We start from the raw sequence: 19296 nt of genomic DNA on the forward strand, positions 1-19296 counted from the left end.
AGAGAGAGCACCAACATCGAGGTGTATGGAAAGGAAATAATAAGGTGGAAGGCATCTGATTCCAGTCAACATACTTCATAGAGAGGTAGAGGATGAGTCACCCCAGATATGTGAGCAGTAGGATGAGTCACCTCGGATATGTGAGCAGTAGGATGAGTCACCTCGGATATGTGAGCAGTAGGATGAGTCACCCCAGATATGTGAGCAGTAGGATGAGTCACCCCAGATGTGTGAGCAGTAGGATGAGTCACCTCGGATATGTGAGCAGTATTCCATACCTGGATGAATGAAACCCACATAATTACGAAACAGCTGCTCACAATAACAGTGATCACGACACCTATGCAAGGCCCCAGCTTTTGGGAAGCTGACTTTGTGATGTTTATTTACGTAGGGTTTCCAAGCTAGAGCGGAGGAGAGGACTGTGCCGCCCATGTCATACCATTACAGGGTTGAATTGTGGTTTTTCGAAGTTCAAAGGAGGAAAATGTCTCTTAGAATTATGCCGAGCTATTACATAACCACAACAGGAAGTACTAGATATGTTAATTCAGTGATTCGAAGTTCTGTAAGAATGAGGCTCTGGTATCTATTATGATGGAGAGGGGGGAAAGTTTACAATATTTTTGTAATTGAAATAATGATGAAATACATTTTACAAGCTCACAAAGAATCTTGCGTTGAAATAGCCCACAGCTGGAACGTTCGTGTGTGACTTTTTTCTTTCACTTTTTCTATTCTAAAGCAAATCACATGAGAGGAAGTTTGATCATTTTGAGTGGACGTTGGAGGTGGTGGCAGCTCTTTCAATTATTTACATGTCGGCCACGGGCTAGAAAAGGAGGATTGCGATATTTCCCCCCTAAGATATCTCAGTAAAAGAATGAAGTTATTGATGATTAACTATAAGCCTACAGCTGTGCCCTTAACATGGGAGTGAGGTCATGTGGCAGTGACCAGCAACAACACTGTCTGTAACTCTTTTGTTTACATTGACTCAACCTGAGTGGCATCTGTGTCCATCGATTATGGACGTTCCTGTTCCTACCCTTCCGCGAGGGGTCGAGCCCCTGTGAATGTCTTTCCTGATATCAAAAAGTATTTTAATTTTTTCACACCGACCAGGCAAAACAGGGCTGCTGCAGTACACCAACACCTGTAATCTTATCGAAAAGCACCAGCTCAGCGTTCCTGATATTCTCTACCCAGTAACGTAACTTAACAGGTCAGTAACATTCTTTCCGTCATTCTTGCGCAAACTGATGGAGTAGTACAAGATGTCTCTAGTCCTCTGTCATCAGATTTTCATTGGCAGAGGCATTTAACTTAAGAGGTGAGTGTCAACACGGATGCATTATGTCTTGAGTCTTGAATACATAGATTTCCAGTGTCTTAAACACAGACTCGGTGTGAGGGTGAAAAGATGACAGGTGTTATTACTGGTTCGTGGGTCATAACAGCGGGATGTGATGAGGTATACGAGGGATCGTCCCACCCAGCAAGAGAAGAGAAGAGAGAAATATTGTCAATCCAGCGGCTCTCCGGGGTGTGTCAATTTGAAGGTGTGACAGTCGGTATCTCACATGGTTTAGGTATTTTCTGATGGACATTTCAGGGGAACGTGAGTTCCACTTTAGGGAATCGTCGATATGTAAGCCTGGTGTTAGTAACACTTTTCTGTCTTCGTCATGAAGACAAAGCACCAAGTGAAGCTTCTGGGTTTCTACAAAATACCGTGTAAGATGTCTTCGTAAAATATAAAGTTAACCTGTCATTAACAAACCTGATGAGGACTGTGTTCATCTGTGTAGTGACACGAGTTCTGAGCGGCTCAAGATTGGAGACAGGATCTTAGGAAGTCACGTCGTCGGCAAAAACTCTGAGCTTGAAATCCCGACAGACATTGGCAATATCATATAAGCGAGGGAGAATAGTGGTTCAAGTATAGATCTATCAGGAGCGCCATCGGGAATCTGTACGAGCAAAATGAAAATGAATGATTCATTGATACCGATACCTAAGGTGGCTGTCAGAGCACTTCGATGGTTCCTACGGACGCACAAGTTCGTAAGGTTGTGCAGAAGGACATGATTAGTGTTATCAAATGCTTTTGAGAGATCCAGAAGCAAAGAAAAAAAACAACAAATTGGTCATCTATATTCTCGATCATTTGTCACTGTGACTAATGAAGGTGTGTAACGTTCTCAGTGTGTTCATTTTCCCTGAACCATTAGCCGGCGTGGGCATGTGGCTTTCAGATACTGCCTCCGTTGGCGAAAAATACTGTTCTCTCAAGCATTACTAATGAGCGGAGGTAAACGTACAGGTCAATAGCCTTCCACGACCAACGAACTTTCACTCATTACTCCGGTAATGTTCGTCTGCTCAGGAGATACACACTTTTTTTTTTCTGAAGTTGCTGCAGATGTGAGACGGGGAAGGTGATACTACGTCTGTTGCCTTCGTGCGTAGATGTACCGAGACACTGTCACACCTGAAGATGTTTTCTTCAGGGATTTTAAGACGTTTGTGACTGGACTACTGTAACTGGGATTAAGAAAATGGAAATCAGGAGCTGATCCAAAGCTGTTGACAGGGTGTGGCATTGGGGTCTCGTCTCTAAGCTCTACTCTTCACGCTTCCTTCCCTCACTTGGCTCTTTTATAGCTAACTTTCTCTCTGGTCGATCCATCTCAGTGGCTGTTACTGGGTCAGCCTCTCCTCCTTTCTCGATCAACAGCGTTTGTCTCTCAAGGTTCTGTCCTGTCCCCTACACTTTTTCTCTTTTTTATCAACGAGTTCCTCTCCTCCACAAGTGATCGAATGCACTCATATGCTGCCGATTCGACACTGCATTCCTCTACATGCCTTAAATCTGCTCCTTCTTCTCTCATTTAATCTGCGTAAAATTTAATGCCTCCAAAACTCGGAAGCTCTCGCGTGTTACTTGCCGTCCCAATTCAAACAGTAGCCATAATAAATCCATAACATAATTCCAAATATTACGATTCGTGTAGAAAAGCTGTTATTCCTCATTCAAAGTAAAACTTTTGCCTCAAGTTTGGATCCATTGGTAATGAAGAAACCGCAAAAGAATCGTCTTGAGTAGCTTCTTGAAGATCATCAAAGCTTTGATGCTTTTGAATATCTTTGTTGTATCAAATCTTAATCTCCTAAATAAGTTTAGACGGGTAATCATTAGATTTGCTTCTCAGTCCGGGAACCATCGAGGTTTCTTCCCGCTGTACTCTTTCCATTCTCTAAGTGTATTTCCTCAGGTAAGGTGGCCACAACTGAACACAGCAGTGAAGGTGGGAACGCCCTACACAAACTCTTCAAAGGAAATAAATACCTGATACGCATATCTTCTACCATTCCAGAAACCACATTGTTCCTCCCCAGTCTGATGTTCTGTGCATGCCACCACCCTTTACATCACATCTCTCGACGAACTTGTATCATTTTAATTCGAAGTCATGAGTTTATCCGCCAATCTTCAGGCACTTCACCATCATCCATATATAAATCAAAAATCATGTTAGGCATTGAACAACACTGTCACACTTTTTTCTTTTTCAGAAATGCAACTGCATATACGTATGTATGTATATATATTGATATTTATAATTATCTATATGTACTATACTGGTAGGGGGGTTTACACTTATGGGGCCTTATCTCTCGAACGTTCCTTATTGTCACACAACCTTCTATACTTCTGGATTTGGTCCATATCGCCATTCCATATGCAGTTTGCGGAAAGAAGCAATCTTTGGTAGTTCCCATCTCGAGAAATGCAGCCTTTTGTAAGTGACTATTTTCTTACGTTATCTAAGAAGGCACTGGCAACTGAAGGACACAGTTACTAATGTTGTTTTGGCATCGGGAAAGAAAATCTACGTGGATAAAGAAGTTTGAGGAAAGTAAGGGAAAACAACGAACAGGAAGAACTCTGCGTGATATACAAAATTCCGTGCAACAGGTGTAGTAAAACTGACAACGGAGAGACTGGTAGAGGGAAGGACGAACGTCCAACAACGCTTTGGTAATGCATACTGACAAGCGTTTACGTCTCCCTAGATGATGTAATGCTCAAATCTTATACCAGGGCATAGACGTGTGCACAAGAAAAACCGTCGAAGCAGCGTACATTCTTCTCGAATGGTCCATGTATACCCGGGCGGGCCTACTTTCGTAGAAGTCCAGGGAAGCTGCACGGATAGTTTCACACGATCTGTCGTCTAGAACGGGTAAGATGTCCGGGATGTAGCCTGGTCAGTCAGGAGACGGCATGACACGCGTGAAGAATGAATTCCCTTTGTTTACTGTCCGATCGAATTACTTGTATCAGTGAAACGTTTGGATTGAAGCTCTGCTACAACCTTGTGATTTAGAACCATCTCGGTTCCTACATAATGCAGGGGGGTTGTCGTTCAGTTGAAGCAGCACAGTCGTCGTCCAGCTGAAGCAGGACTTGTTGTTCAGATGTGGTAGGAGTTTTGTCGTCCAGCTAAGGCAAAACTTTTATCGCCCGTCTGAAAAAGGATAAAACACAGAAACGTGATCTGGGTCATTAATGTCTGTTTCTGCCCTTGGTGTGACACGTCTATGTTCATGTACACATGTGGTGTGTGTAAAGGAAGTAGCGGGTATGGTTACTCTGACGGGCCGGGTTCTACTTGGGACTGCTCGGTCTTCACTGTTGAAGTACGAATTGAAACATTCTCCCAATTTGGTTCGCACACCTTCACGTCCATGGTTCTTTTCTTGCCCTGTATTTTACAGAGTTTATTGAAGAATATTATGTTGAGTGACTGTATTCCTTCATCAGTTATAACTAACATCATTATTGTTTCGAAGGATTGCTTAACATGATGAATTGCGACACCATGTCTTGGAGACCTCCAGCAGCTTACAAACAAGTTGTAAACGTATGTTCATGTAGGTTGGAGGTGCCTCATGCCAGTCTGGTCTTCCTTTGTCCACTTTCATCAAATAATCGTTAAGATTATGGGCATCAAGACGAACACTGAGCAAAATGCATTAGAAGATGACAGATGTTGATACTACAGTAGCTAGCCGATTGTTGACGTGGTCGTGTGTAAATACAGGAGAAACTGTATATGCTTACTAGCCTCGAATATTATTACACTGGCATGAGGTATGTTCAGAATTACAGTTTAAGAATGTATCTAAATCATCCTTAAAAAGCGAATTTGAGTAGTCATGCTGAAATACGTTTCATGAGATGATGAACAAAATAATTGTCTGGTCATATGATACTGTGGGAGCCGTTTCCTGCGTTGACGAGGTATCGCCAAGAACAGACGACGACGAAAGGTCACATACGCTCACATTCATTCTGTAGCTGTCGTGTAATGCACCGAAACCACAGCTCCATATCCATATCTAGGCCCCCTAGACCCTTCCATGGTTTATCATAGACATTTCACATGCCCTGGTCAAGTCCATTGACAGCACGTCGACCTCAGTATACCACATTGTTCCAATTCACTTCATCCCGTGCAAGCATCTCACAGTCGTACATGCTCAAAATCTTTTTCACCCCATCCTTCCGTCTCCAATTTGGTCCACCCGCTCTCTTTGTCCCCTCCTCATCCGACACGTATATCCTCTTTTTCAACCTTTCCTCACTCGTTTTCTGGATCGTCCAAACCATTTAAGCACACCCTCTTCAGCTGTCAACCACACTCTTTCTATAAACGCACATCTCTTACCCTTTCATTGCTTATTCGATCAAATCACCTCGCCTGACATATTGTCCTCAAACATTTCATTTCCAACTCATCCACCCTCCTCCGCACAGCCATATCTATAGCCCATGCCTCTAATCTATATAATATTGTTAGGACAAATATGCCTTCAAACATTCCCAATTTTGCTCTCCCAGATAACGTTCTCTCTTAATACACATTCTTCGGCACTTCCAGAACTCCCAGTCTGTGACTCTCTTCCGCTTCCATGCTTCCATTCGCTGCCATGTCAATTCCCAGATATCTAAAGCACTTCACTTCCTCCAGTTTTTCTTCTCTCGAAATCACACCCTAACTAACTTGTCCCTCTACCCTGCTGAAAACCTAATAATCTTGCTTTTATTCTCACCCTCAGGTTTCTCCTTCCACACTCTTCCAAACTCAGCCACGAACACCTGCAACTTCTCACTCGAATTTGCCATCAGTGCTCTTTCATCAGCACACCACAATTGACTCGCTCCCCAGGCCCTCTCATCTCCCACACACTGCGTACTAGGCCCTCTTTCCTAGACTCTCGCTTTTGACTCCACCACCACCACCTCAACGAACTGAACAACAGTCTCTGCCGCAAACCCACCTTCACTTGAAGCCATTCATTCTTCTCTCTTTCTGCTCATACACAAGCCTTAAACACTTGATGAAAACTTCTCGCTGTTTCTGGGAGCTTTCCTCCCACAAAGCATCTCTATCAAACCTGTCTTATGTCTTCTCGAAATGCGTATATGCTAAATGCAAATCCATCTGCTTTTCTAAGTATTTCTCAGTCTATAGAACACCTGATCCACTTATCCTCTGCCACTCCTGAAACCACACTTCTTCTCCCATACAACTTACCAGATATACTCAACAAAGTTGTAACTCTCCTTTATCCCCCTTGCCTTGATAATCCTTACCAACCAGTCGACAACACACGTCACCCCGTTTCTTAATTATATTCAACTGCAGTACCATCGACTCCTGCTGGCTTGCTGTGTTTCATCTATCTGTCTGTATCTGTATATCTGTATCTGTCTGTCTGTATCTCTCTCTCTCTCTCTCTCTCTCTCTCTCTCTCTCTCTCTCTATATATATATATATATATATATATATATATATATATATATATATATATATATATATATGAGAGAGAGAGAGAGAGAGAGAGAGAGAGAGAGAGAGAGAGAGAGAGAGATTTTGTCTGGTTTGGTAGACTCCGGACTGTATTTCTATTGCGATGTTAAGATCTAAATAACTTCATGATGAACTGGCACCTGATGAGGTGGATTGTCTCCACGAAACGTGCTACATGTATAGGAATATTACATGCTAAATGAAGTTATATGAACTGCTGAAGCGCGATTTCAACCTTTATATATATATATATATATATATATATATATATATATATATATATATATATATATATATATATATATATATATATATGTATATATATAAATATTTTTTTTTTTTTTTTTTTTTTTTTTTATACTTTGTCGCTGTCTCCCGCGTCTGCGAGGTAGCGCAAGGAAACAGACGAAAGAAATGGCCCAACCCCCCCCCCCCATACACATGTACATACACATGTCCACACACGTGTATACATACCTACACAGCTTTCCATGGTCCACCCCAGACGCCTCACATGCCTTGATTCACTCCACTGACAGCACGTCAACCCCTGTATACCACATCGCTCCAATTCACTCTATTCCTTGCCCTCCTTACACCCTCCTGCATGTTCAGGCCCCGATCACACAAAATCTTTTTCACTCCATCTTTCCACCTCCAATTTGGTCTCCCTCTTCTCCTCGTTCCCTCCACCTCCGACACATATATCCTCTTGGTCAATCTTTCCTCACTCATTCTCTCCATGTGCCCAAACCATTTCAAAACACCCTCTTCTGCTCTCTCAACCACGCTCTTTTTTATTTCCACACATCTCTCTTACCCTTACGTTACTTACTCGATCAAACCACCTCACACCACACATTGTCCTCAAACATCTCATTTCCAGCACATCTATCCTCCTGCGCACAACTCTATCCATAGCCCACGCCTCGCAACCATACAACATTGTTGGAACCACTATTCCTTCAAACATACCCATTTTTGCTTTCCGAGATAATGTTCTCGACTTCCACACATTTTTCAAGGCTCCCAAAATTTTCGCCCCCTCCCCCACCCTATGATCCACTTCCGCTTCCATGGTTCCATCCGCTGACAGATCCACTCCCAGATATCTAAAACACTTCACTTCCTCCAGTTTTTCTCCATTCAAACTTACCTCCCAATTGACTTGACCCTCAACCCTACTGTACCTAATAACCTTGCTCTTATTCACATTTACTCTTAACTTTCTTCTTCCACACACTTTACCAAACTCAGTCACCAGCTTCTGCAGTTTCTCACATGAATCAGCCACCAGCGCTGTATCATCAGCGAACAACAACTGACTCACTTCCCAGGCTCTCTCATCCCCAACAGACTTCATACTTGCCCCTCTTTCCAGGACTCTTGCATTCACCTCCCTAACAACCCCATCCATAAACAAATTATATATATATGAGCTGGGACCAGGTTTTCTCTAATGCACATAGAATATGATACGGCAGCATATTTAGTTATTGATCTTATTTTCTCTAATTTTCTCTATGATTTCTCAAACACCAGTTGTCCAAAGTTGTCCATTTCATTTCATTGAAGTTTTCGCCTACGCAGAGGCATCATCAGGAATCGACAAAAAAATAGAAAAAACTGCGTTACAGAACTTGGATATGATAAGTAAAACGTAAACAAAATATATACAAGATACACACTGGCAGCATATGTGAGTGAAAAACTGCAGACGTTGGTGATTAAGTATTTAAGTGTGTGAAAGAAAGAAGTGGAGAGTAACGTGAAGAATAACAAGGTAATTAGGTTTAGCAGGATTGACGGGTATATCAGTTAGGGTGCGAGTTTGACGAGAAAAATGGAGGGATGAAGTATTTTAGAGTGGACATAGCAACGAATGAGACCATGAGAGCGCAAGTGAGTCATTGGTTGGGTGAGGGGCAAAGGTTCTGGGAGCGCTGAAGAATGTGTGGGGGGAGAGATCGTTACCTGGGTTAGCAAAATTGGGTATGTTTGAAGGTATAGTTGTCCCAACAACTTTTTATGGATGCGAAGCTTGGAATATAGATAAAGCTGTGCGGAGGAGGGTGGATGTGTTGGAAATGAAATGTTTGAGGAAAATATTTGGTGTAAGGTGGTTTGATCGAGTAAGAAATGGAAGGGCAAGAGAGATGTGTGGTAATAAAAAGCGTGGTTGAAGAGAGCTTAAGAGGTTCTGCTGAAATGGCTTGGACATATGGAGAGAATGAATGAAGAATGGTTGACATAATGGATGTGTGTCTTAGAAGTGGAGTGAACAAGATCAGGATGACCAAATTGGTGATGAAATATCAAGATTTTTTTTCTTTTTAAGCCATCGGGGCCTGAACATGAAGGAAGGTGAAAGGGATGCACGGGATAGTGAACTAGAACGATGTGGTACACAGGGGTAGACGTGCTGTTAAGAGCCTGTGAAGTGTCTGGTAAAAGCCATGGAAAGACCTGTGGGGCCTGGTTATTGATAGGGCGATGCGATTTCGGCGCGTTACACATGACACCTAGAAACTGGCTATGAGGGGATGCGGCCTTTCTTCGTCTGTTCATGGAATCACCTCGGTAATGAGGGAAATAGCGATCAAGTGTTCAGTACTCATATATATATGTGTGTGTGTGTATATACACACACGAATAAAGTGCATATGTACGTGCACCTTCATAGAACATGCAGACCTCCAACAGCCAGGATCGAACCCGGGACCCCTGCGCAACAGGCGTAAGCTTGTGTATATCTCTCTTATGTATATACATGTTTATGTGGGCGGGTTGGGCCATTCCTTGTCTTTTTCCTTGCGCTTCCTCGCTGACGCGAAACACGGCGATTAAGTATAATATATATATGATACCAGTCGTCCACAGTTATCCATTTTATTTCAGTCAAGCTTTCGCCTTCACAGAGGCATCACCAGGAATCTACAAAAAGGAAAAAATTGCGTCAGAAAACTAGGATATATTTAAAACGTAAACAGAATATAAAAGGTAACGCTCTGAAAAAAACACAGTACATAGCACATAAAAGTACAGAAGAACTCTAAAAGGAAGCAAATTAACTATATCTTGAAGGGTAGTACAAGTTAAAATCTAAATACAAAATATGGAAACAGAAATATCGAGAATCTTACAGTTGAGGGTGCACAGAAGAGCAAGATTAAACGAGGTAGGAATATAGAATGACCATCTCTAAATGCACTAAGCTGGGCCATGTGAGACCGTTATTGTACGTATGTGGAGTTGATGTCAGGTTGGGCTCGTCTGATTCTCTGCCCTTCGTAACCCAGGACCGAGTTGTTCACCGCCGCGTTCCTCCAGTCCGGAAATGGCGGACTTGGTAGCAGTGGCGGGTCAGTGACGTGTTCCGTCTGTACTAAAACGGCATTAGGTGTACGTCCTATTTGGCGGATTATCAAAGAGCTGTATGGCTTTGGTCATGTTTGCCTGGAGGTTGATGACAGGTGCTTGCTAATGTGAAAGGGTTATAATATCTGTAGTCTTCTCCGATCTCTGCAATTAGTAATGATTTCTGTGTTATTCACTATAACTTCGTTCGTTAGAATCGTTCCATGCTTTCGTTCATGATGTTTGATTCCACCTTCTTGTACGTGGAGCGAGGAGCGGCAGCTCAGGGTGCAAGGTTGTACGTCCAATGTAGTTTATATGGTTGGGCTGACAGTCCCCAATCAATATTGCATCAGTACTCATATACCACATCGGTACGATTCAAACTTCCAGACGCTCTTATCATACTGTTCATTACGAGTGAACATGTTCTCAGATTGTTGTAGTACATCATGAGACTGAAATCCTTGTCTTCATCAATCACTTTGCAGTTATCACGTTGAGGTTGTCTGCCGCGAGATGTTCCTCTAGCATCTTGTTCACAATGGTATCAAATTCAGTATCTGAATATCCATTTCATACCATTGTGAACAGTATCCTAGAACATACCCTATGCAAGTCCTATATTGATTTTCACTTTATTCTTGAAATGCACGAGACGTTTTGGTCACATGACCACAGCCCCTCTTCGGCCAAATTGATCATAAAGGATACAAGATAAAGAAAAAGAAAAAAATCATATGAATCGCATCTTGAAGTGGTACAAATGAGAGTAATGACGTAGATATGTTGATTGGTGGACCGTGTTCCCTCGGAGATCATACTTGCTAGTGTGGTCAGTTGGAGTCAGACTTGTTGGGTCAACGGTTTGGGGTTTGGCACGAGGTCTCTGCACTTAAGAAAAAGTCATTTCATGTGTGGCGGGGTGGCGACGAAATTGAATAAAGGCAGGAAGTATGAATTATGTACATGTGTATATATGTATATGTCTGTGTATGTATATATATGTATACGTTGAAATGTATTGGTATGTATATGTGCGTGTGTGGACATGTATGCATATATATATATATATATATATATATATATATATATATATATATATATATATATATATATATATATGATATTCCTCATGCGTATTCATTATTGCACTTGTTAATCATCCTCACTTCCTTTGCTCATTTTTTGGAAAGTAATGTAAGCTTTGAAGAAGAATTTCCAGCCCTTCGCTCCCTCTCGTCTTTGTCGCCTTCTACGACACGCAGGGGATACGTAGGAAGTACTCATTTTCCTCAATTCCATGGTATTTTATATATATATATATATATATATATATATATATATATATATATATATATATATATATATATATATATATCCCTGGGGATAGGGGAGAAAGAATACTTCCCACGTATTCCCTGCGTGTCGTAGAAGGCGACTAAAAGGGGAGGGAGCGGGGGGCTGGAAATCCTCCCCTCTCGTTTTTTTTTTTTAGTTTTCCAAAAGAAGGAACAGAGAATTGGGCCAGGTGAGGGTATTCCCTCAAGGCCCAGTCCTCTGTTCTTAACGCTACCTCGCTAATGCGGGAAATGGCGAATAGTTTGAAAGAAAAGAAAAAAGATATATATATATATATATATATATATATATATATATATATATATATATATATATATATATATATATATATATGCGTGTGTAAACTCTGTACAAGAGTATTAACGTTATAGACCTTTTAGATGTCGCTGATCTGCAGGTAAGCCGTGGTAGAGAGTTCGAATTTGTATTCGGGGCAAATGATGAGTACTTTTCTGGCTGCATTTCTCGGGATCACAACAACATTAAGCTAACGCAAGTCCGAGCCATGATTCCCTGGACATGATGGAATACCTTGCCGTATGAGGGATGGAGACGGAGATCGGCTGTCCTGTATGGCTTGTTCGTCCAAATGAACTTCTTGACAAGAACTTCACAAGGTAGACCGTGAATGAGCAACTCGAGAATTCTTTCCACTTCTGGAAAATCTAAGCACTTCCTCTTGCTGTCAGGAGGACGATGTTACCTTGTCATTAATAACCAGCCATCTGTAATCTCGGACACATTCATTTCGGTAATCTCTTTCCTTGTGAACCAGAGTAAGACTACAAAACTTTTAAGTTTCCTGGATGTGACGTTTATGGCCCGTCTGTGTGGATTCGAAGCCCCCGAGGCATCGGTTTAATTCGCATCGTGTCATCATTATCTTGTAATAGAAATATGAATTCCATCGCTACGCTCCACGCGAGCTCCAGTATCCGGTCCTGTCTTCAGGAGTCAGCTGTGAGGTCCTCGTAAACGACGAAGGTCGAGTTGTGCAGCGATGTGGCTCGACACTGCAAGACGGATCTTGACTATGAACCAGGCAGGTCACCGGGAGGCCTTCTTCGACACTGCTACAGGCCCTTAGCCATCAGCTCCCTCCTGGTACTACACTTCCAGCCAGTCAGTCAGTCAGTCAGTCCTAACTCGTCGATAGATTTGACCCTCCTCCCCCAGTTCCAGCAAAGTGACGTTTCTTCTTCGTTCAACATCATTGTGCAGAGCAATGGTCGACTGCCTCCTCCCACTTGTATGTTGTAGCCAGTCGGTTACTGGGTTAGACAGGTCGGGTTATACATCTCGCATGTGTTATTCAGTTCTTAATGATTTGATGTTACATAAATATCCATAATGTTACGCTGAATTTTACACGACTGAATATATCTTTTTTAGCTTAACAGACATCTTTAAATCAGCTGAAGGTCATCCGTAGTAGCGATTACATAGACTATACACATATGGTAGAGAGTCGCAAACTAATGACACAAGTTCATTTGATGGATCTGTCAGGGACAAAAAGTAATTCAAGACTGCGGTTACTTGGAAATGCTAAAGTAAGAAAGGTTTCTTTCACTATTATGTTAGTGATAATAGAGTGATACGATTCTTTCATAATTTTGGCAACATCATCAAACATACTCGGGTATGATTCCGTCTCATTTAGATCGTTGCTGTAGAACCGAAGTAGTAATGACCTCAGCGCTGAGCCCTGAAGGACCCGACTTGCCACACTCGTCCAGTTTGAGACTCCCTCTGCTTGTGATTCCTGGTTCCTCTCAGTTAGTTAGCTGTAATTCCACATGAGTAGCCCTCCGCTGGTACAATCTTAGAAGTCCTGCGTCATCATCGGTGACAGATGTCAAAAGCCTTCTGGTAGTCTAAGAATATACAGTCTACCCACCAATTCCTGTTTTACACACACACACACACACACACACACACACACACACACATACACATCCAGGACGTACATCTCGTGTACTAGGTGTTTACATTTCCCAGGTGAGAGGGGTCCAGTCTAAAGGCTACTATGACTAAAGACCAAGACCTTGTGTGAAGGTACTCTCTCCTTCCTGACCCAAGGTTCTCCAGGTAGGCCTCTCAGGAACTTAAACTACGTCTGTTTTTTCTTATTTTTCTAGAATCGAATTTTGCCGACATTCTTGGCATGGTTATGCCCTGCAGCTCCTTGCACTATCCAGATCATTGCAGTATCATTTTCGTAAAATTAATCTTTGGTTCTTCTCTCATGTTGAAAGACTGTACACTTGCAAGGTTATGAAACGGATATCATCAAATACCATTTCTTTCCTGGAATGTATTGGCTACAGTAACCATTGCTAACCTTTGACTCTTGGAATTTAATGGTGTTACTCGCCAATATGGCTGAGCCTTCTTTTCCTCCGTCTGTTAGTTCTCATCTCGTTACTGTATAGTGTAATCCTCTGGCAATACCTTGTGTGGTCTGTCATCCTCGCTGAGTTTAGTCTGGACCACGGCCATGACGTCTGGCTTATTGTCATCCACTCGGTCCTGAAATTAGGAGTTTCTCTTCACTCCTCGCTGGTCCACCGGCATCACATGGCTCTGTAGCAGGGACCACTTCCAGCCGATTCCTCTGGATCCATCAACACTGGATTGAGAATCCGCTTCTCGTGCTTGTTCTCTGTAGTGTCTCAAATGTTCTAACTCATCCATTCTTCTGTTCCTTCTCCCGAGTCCTGTTCCACTAGACTCGTCATGATCCTGCGGGCTGAATACCATGACAGACCCTCTTTCCAGCTCATGTTTCATGATTCCAGACTACCTTTCGATTTGCTGGAAACGAGTAATTTCCTCCAGTTGGTAGACATTTGTCTTTTATTACCTTCAAACGTATAAATACTACCTACTTTGTTTTCCTTTGCGAGGATTTTGCTGTTCCCTCTCGATATCCTCTCTAGTTATCGGTCACTATCATGCACAGTAACGTAATCAGTCAACATCTCTGTACAGCGGTAGGACTGGAAACATCCCTTAGACCTCCACTTCAGCGTCTGTTACATCCATTCGTCATTATCGAGTCTTAATTTTTTCCTCTGTATCCGGATGACTAGTCTCACTTTCGATCTGCACTCGTACTCTACTTGATGTTTTTCTGAGAGTCTGTAACACTGTATCCAAACTCGCACTCTGAGGAGGAACGATTGCGTACGACGATCGAAAGTGAAAAATCATATTGAAATGTATGTATGTGGAAAACCCTCCCCTCCTTGGACCCAGGCTGCCTCTGAGCGTGTCTTGACGATCACCCATTAAACAGACTGTGCCTTACATCACTTACTTCACTGGTCATGCTGTCTGCAGGTCTGCTTCCAGCACACAGGTCGCTGCCGTCTATTCCAACGTCAAGAAAACTCGTAAGATGTTGGCGCTAACACGCAGTGTGTGTATGTGTGTGTATGTGTGTGTGTGTGTGTGTTTGTGTGTGTGTGTAGCTTTCTCTGTTACATGATTTCTTTATAAACCTGAAAGGTTATGCTTCCCAGACTTACATGCAACATCGAACAGTTTTGTTTAACTTTAAAACTTCAAGCCATCGACTGTATATATATATATATATATATATATATATATATATATATATATATATATATATATATATATATATATGTATATATATTCCTGTTTATTTTGACTTTCTCTCCTCGATAATAGCTTTAAACACAGTCGTCAGCTTGTGGCCTGTGTGATTAATTTACTGGCAGGGCTTCTCAGACCCACACAATGCCGATGACAACTTTGTGGCGGCTGCTTTTAAACTTTCTTGAGACCCTAAATGTTACCTTGTTTTCTTTGCCCCTAATCCGTTTTAACTGCTACATCCTGGAATTGATTTAAATTTTTCTTGGCACAATGTTGGTTCATTTTTCCTCGTTTGTAGGTATTACTTTAGTTTTTGCTCCCGAGAGCTAGCTGCTTGTGTGCCCCCATCCATTAGTTAAACTTCGCAATACTCGGCAAGCTGCAGCGTCACATACTTGTGTGGCCACCATCAACTCGAGAGTGGGCCGTTTTGATAACTGCTTCTTTCGCTACACGTCGAAGCTCTGGAACTCTTTACCCTCTCATGTGTTTCCCAGTAACTATGAACTGGCTCATATCAAAAGACAGGCTTTCCACTTTCTCAGAAACTCGTAAATGCTTTCTCTTGTCTTTTCTTTTCCCGTTTCTTAAAAATCGTCTCTGTAATTCAATTCAGGCCTGGCCTTGATGTGGACTTCTGTCCATGACTGGAGCCGTGAATGTAAAAAAATTAAAATACGGAGGAAGAAATGCTACATTTGCTCTTGAATGTTTGTCTTGCTCGATGAGTTTGCTGATTGGTTCGTTGTTCAGCCTTTAGATCTTCATTATGAACCATTTGGGTCATTCCGGCCAGCAACGTCAAGCAATGTCTACCATTCAGAAAATTCTTAAGGCCATCAGATATTGAAGACAATCCTACAACCACATACTCTCTCACAGGTTATATAATCCATGGTGATTTTTTTTCCAGCAATATCATTCATAATCGTATTTTCAGTTTGCTAGATCCGTGTTAGATGTATGTATAGGAATTGTATATAATTTATTTTTTTTTTTCATATGGTTATATATGTTTTATTTGCATCGCAAGAGGAGAATCTCTTGATTATCCCATCAGTAGTTACCTGTACCAACTACCCAGACTACAGTTACTACTGTTAAAGAACAGTGGAAACTACTGAGTATGACGTAAGGAATATGTCGTTGATAATTATAGTTCAAGTCTATGTTTTCGAGGTGAGAGTATACACGCGTCCATCTTCCCTCCTCTCCCACGCTGACCTGACAATTTTTCGGAGAAATGAAAGTCTTTCCAGGTTTTGCTCTGGGTTTGGACCTTTATAAACTCCATACAATTTTCACAAAATGATTGTTGAGGAAAGAGATAGAATTCTCGAAATATATTTTGCTTATTTTTCAAGCTTGACAGAAGAGAGAAATATACAGATATGTGAGGAAGAACATTATTTTTTATATCTTTTTTGTTCTTAAGCTTCTCTTAATCTTTGTTGGCTGTAGCTATGACGCAGACCATTAGAATTCGAGACATGAAAGACTATCATTAGATTAACGACCTTAACTGATGTCTCTTATATCTTGCAACTTTATCATCAAAGTCGAAATTTTCCCACAATAAATGACGGAGTTTATTGTTCATGATGTGCGTGTTTAAGGGATCGGATCTCTCTCTCTCTCTCTCTCTCTCTCTCTCTCTCTCTCTCTCTCTCTCTCTCTCTCTCTCTCTCTCTTCTTTAGTTGGTATATTACTTTTTTCCTCCTGTCCTCGGAGCAAAGCAAAACGAACAACAGTGTTGCCCTCAGGTATATATATATATATATATATATATATATATATATATATATATATATATATATATATATACTCTGCTTATCTTTACTTTGTCTGCTCGATAATAGCTTTGAATACAGTTTTCGTATCAGTAAACCCCATGCATAGCAGATATTTCAACAATTTCTAAAAAAGAAAAATGATATAAATCATCTAATTGGATTTCGGTGTCTACAGGAAAATCGCATCTGTTATAAAAGAAAAAAGAAACATCACTTCAGATGTGAAGCTTTGAGTGCATTACAGCGGAGACTGTCTTTTGTTCATGTGTGAATACATTAAAGGAGTTTATAGGATTTTTCTTGTGATTCGCATAATAACTACATTCATACACACGGCAGGTAAAAGAGCTGAGCATAATGTATATGTTTCCAAAAACGTATTTATACGTATACCAGCGAGTTGATCTGATTAGAGTTTTGATAAGGAGGTTTTCATGATTTTTTTTCATTTCACAGTTAAGTGCATTTCTCGCGACATCTCGTGTACCAGTTTGAGACCAACACATTATACCAGGATAGGATCAGTATGGGTGATGGTCTCTCTCTCTCTCTCTCTCTCTCTCTCTCTCTCTCTCTCTCTCTCTCTCTCTCTCTCTCTCTCTCATAAACACTGTTGTGGTTTCGACTCGTAATGATGCTTCCAAAGAATTCTTGGTTGTTATGGGAAAGAAAGATGAAACTGTAGTTTCCTTTTTTATTGTATTTCTTTAAACTTTGTTCTGTTGTTTTATCTTCATTATTATTATTTTTCTTTTTTGCTTCGTTGTAATTCGTCTCTTGACCAAGTCGCTAGACTTTCTAGAGTTACTTTGCCATCCACCGTGGCCTGTGACCCACTGCAGTCTGCCGACCCACTGTGGCTTGACGACCCACTGCCGTCTATCGACCCACTGTGGCCTGGCGACCCACTGTGGTCTGATGACTCGCTGTGGCCTGGTGACCCACTTCAGTCTTGTCGACCCACTGTGGCCTCATGACCCACTACAGCTGGGTGAATTAAGAACGTGCATCATTCTTTAAATGAAATCTGCACTACAGCATTACTCGCTGTAATCTGTAATCAAGCATTGAAAAGTCTTTCACCGACTCATTCCAATCTCCTTTCTCATAGAAAACTGGAATTCGTACCTTTCTGATCAGACGGTGGCTTTAGCCCCGACGAGACCGCACGTTCCCTTCTTCCGTAGTGCCCCAGCCTCCCTTTCTTACTCAACGAACCTCGCCTTACGTTCTCCTGTAGTGCCCCAGCCTCCTTTTCTTACTCAACGAACCTCGCCTTACGTTCTCCTGTAGTGCCCCAGCCTCCCTTAATTACTTAACGAACCTCGCCTTACGTTCTCTTGTAGTGCCCCAGCCTCCCTTAATTACTTAACGAACCTCGCCTTACGTTCTCCTGTAGTGCCCAAGCGTCTCTTAATTCCTGAAAACACCATACGTAACGTTCTACTGTAGCACTTTGATGCCCAAAGCAGCTGTCCTGGCTTACTGTCACCTCGTAAGTGTCATTCTTCCAAAACTTTACCGATGTTTGGACCTCCTTACCTACGTGGCGCTCGGCTTATCTTGCCATACGGAAGAGGACGCACCCCTTGAGCACGACGGTGCAACACTTAACACGACGATGCGACCACTGAACACGGCGGTACGACGCTTGACACGACGGTACGGCCACTTAACACGACGGTACGACCACTGAACACGACGGTACGACGCTTGACACGACGGTACGTCACTTAACACGACGGTACGACGCTTGACACGACGGTACGATACTTAGCACGACGGTACGACGCTTGACACGACGGTACGATACTTACCACGACGGTACGACCACTGAACACGACTGTACGACGCTTGACACGACGGTACGACCACTGAACACGACTGTACGACGCTTGACACGACGGTACGACACTTGACACGACGGTACGACCACTGAACACTACGGTACGACGCTTGACACGACGGTACGACCACTGAACACGACTTTACAACCCTTGGGCGTGATGGCCGGGCCTACGACTCGACCCTTGAGGGTCAGCTCATAAGCCAGGTCATCATACCCGTCAGGGGGGATGGGTCATAGCGTCATGTTGTAAGGGTTAACCTGCCATCTGGTCGTCCCGTCATCACGGACGTGGGGTCATCTGTATACTCGGGAAGATCTAGCTGTTGATGACTTTATCTACTTCATCGCTTTTAGGCCTTACCTGGTGGGTGAGAGTGTCGATGCAATATATACATACAAGGCATAAAGAAGTTCCAGCTGATTATT

The 19296-nt window shown here is 42.2% G+C and overlaps 1 protein-coding gene across 1 annotated transcript in view; it reads left to right on the forward strand.

The window, feature by feature from the left end:
• The window catches only part of LOC139767255 (insulin receptor-related protein-like), a 310767-nt gene that overhangs the window by 136565 nt on the left and 154906 nt on the right, over nt 1-19296 (forward strand). The gene's annotated exons all lie outside the window — the stretch shown is intronic.

This window comes from Panulirus ornatus, chromosome 4 (assembly GCF_036320965.1).
Source record: "Panulirus ornatus isolate Po-2019 chromosome 4, ASM3632096v1, whole genome shotgun sequence".
Lineage (NCBI taxonomy): Eukaryota > Metazoa > Arthropoda > Malacostraca > Decapoda > Palinuridae > Panulirus > Panulirus ornatus.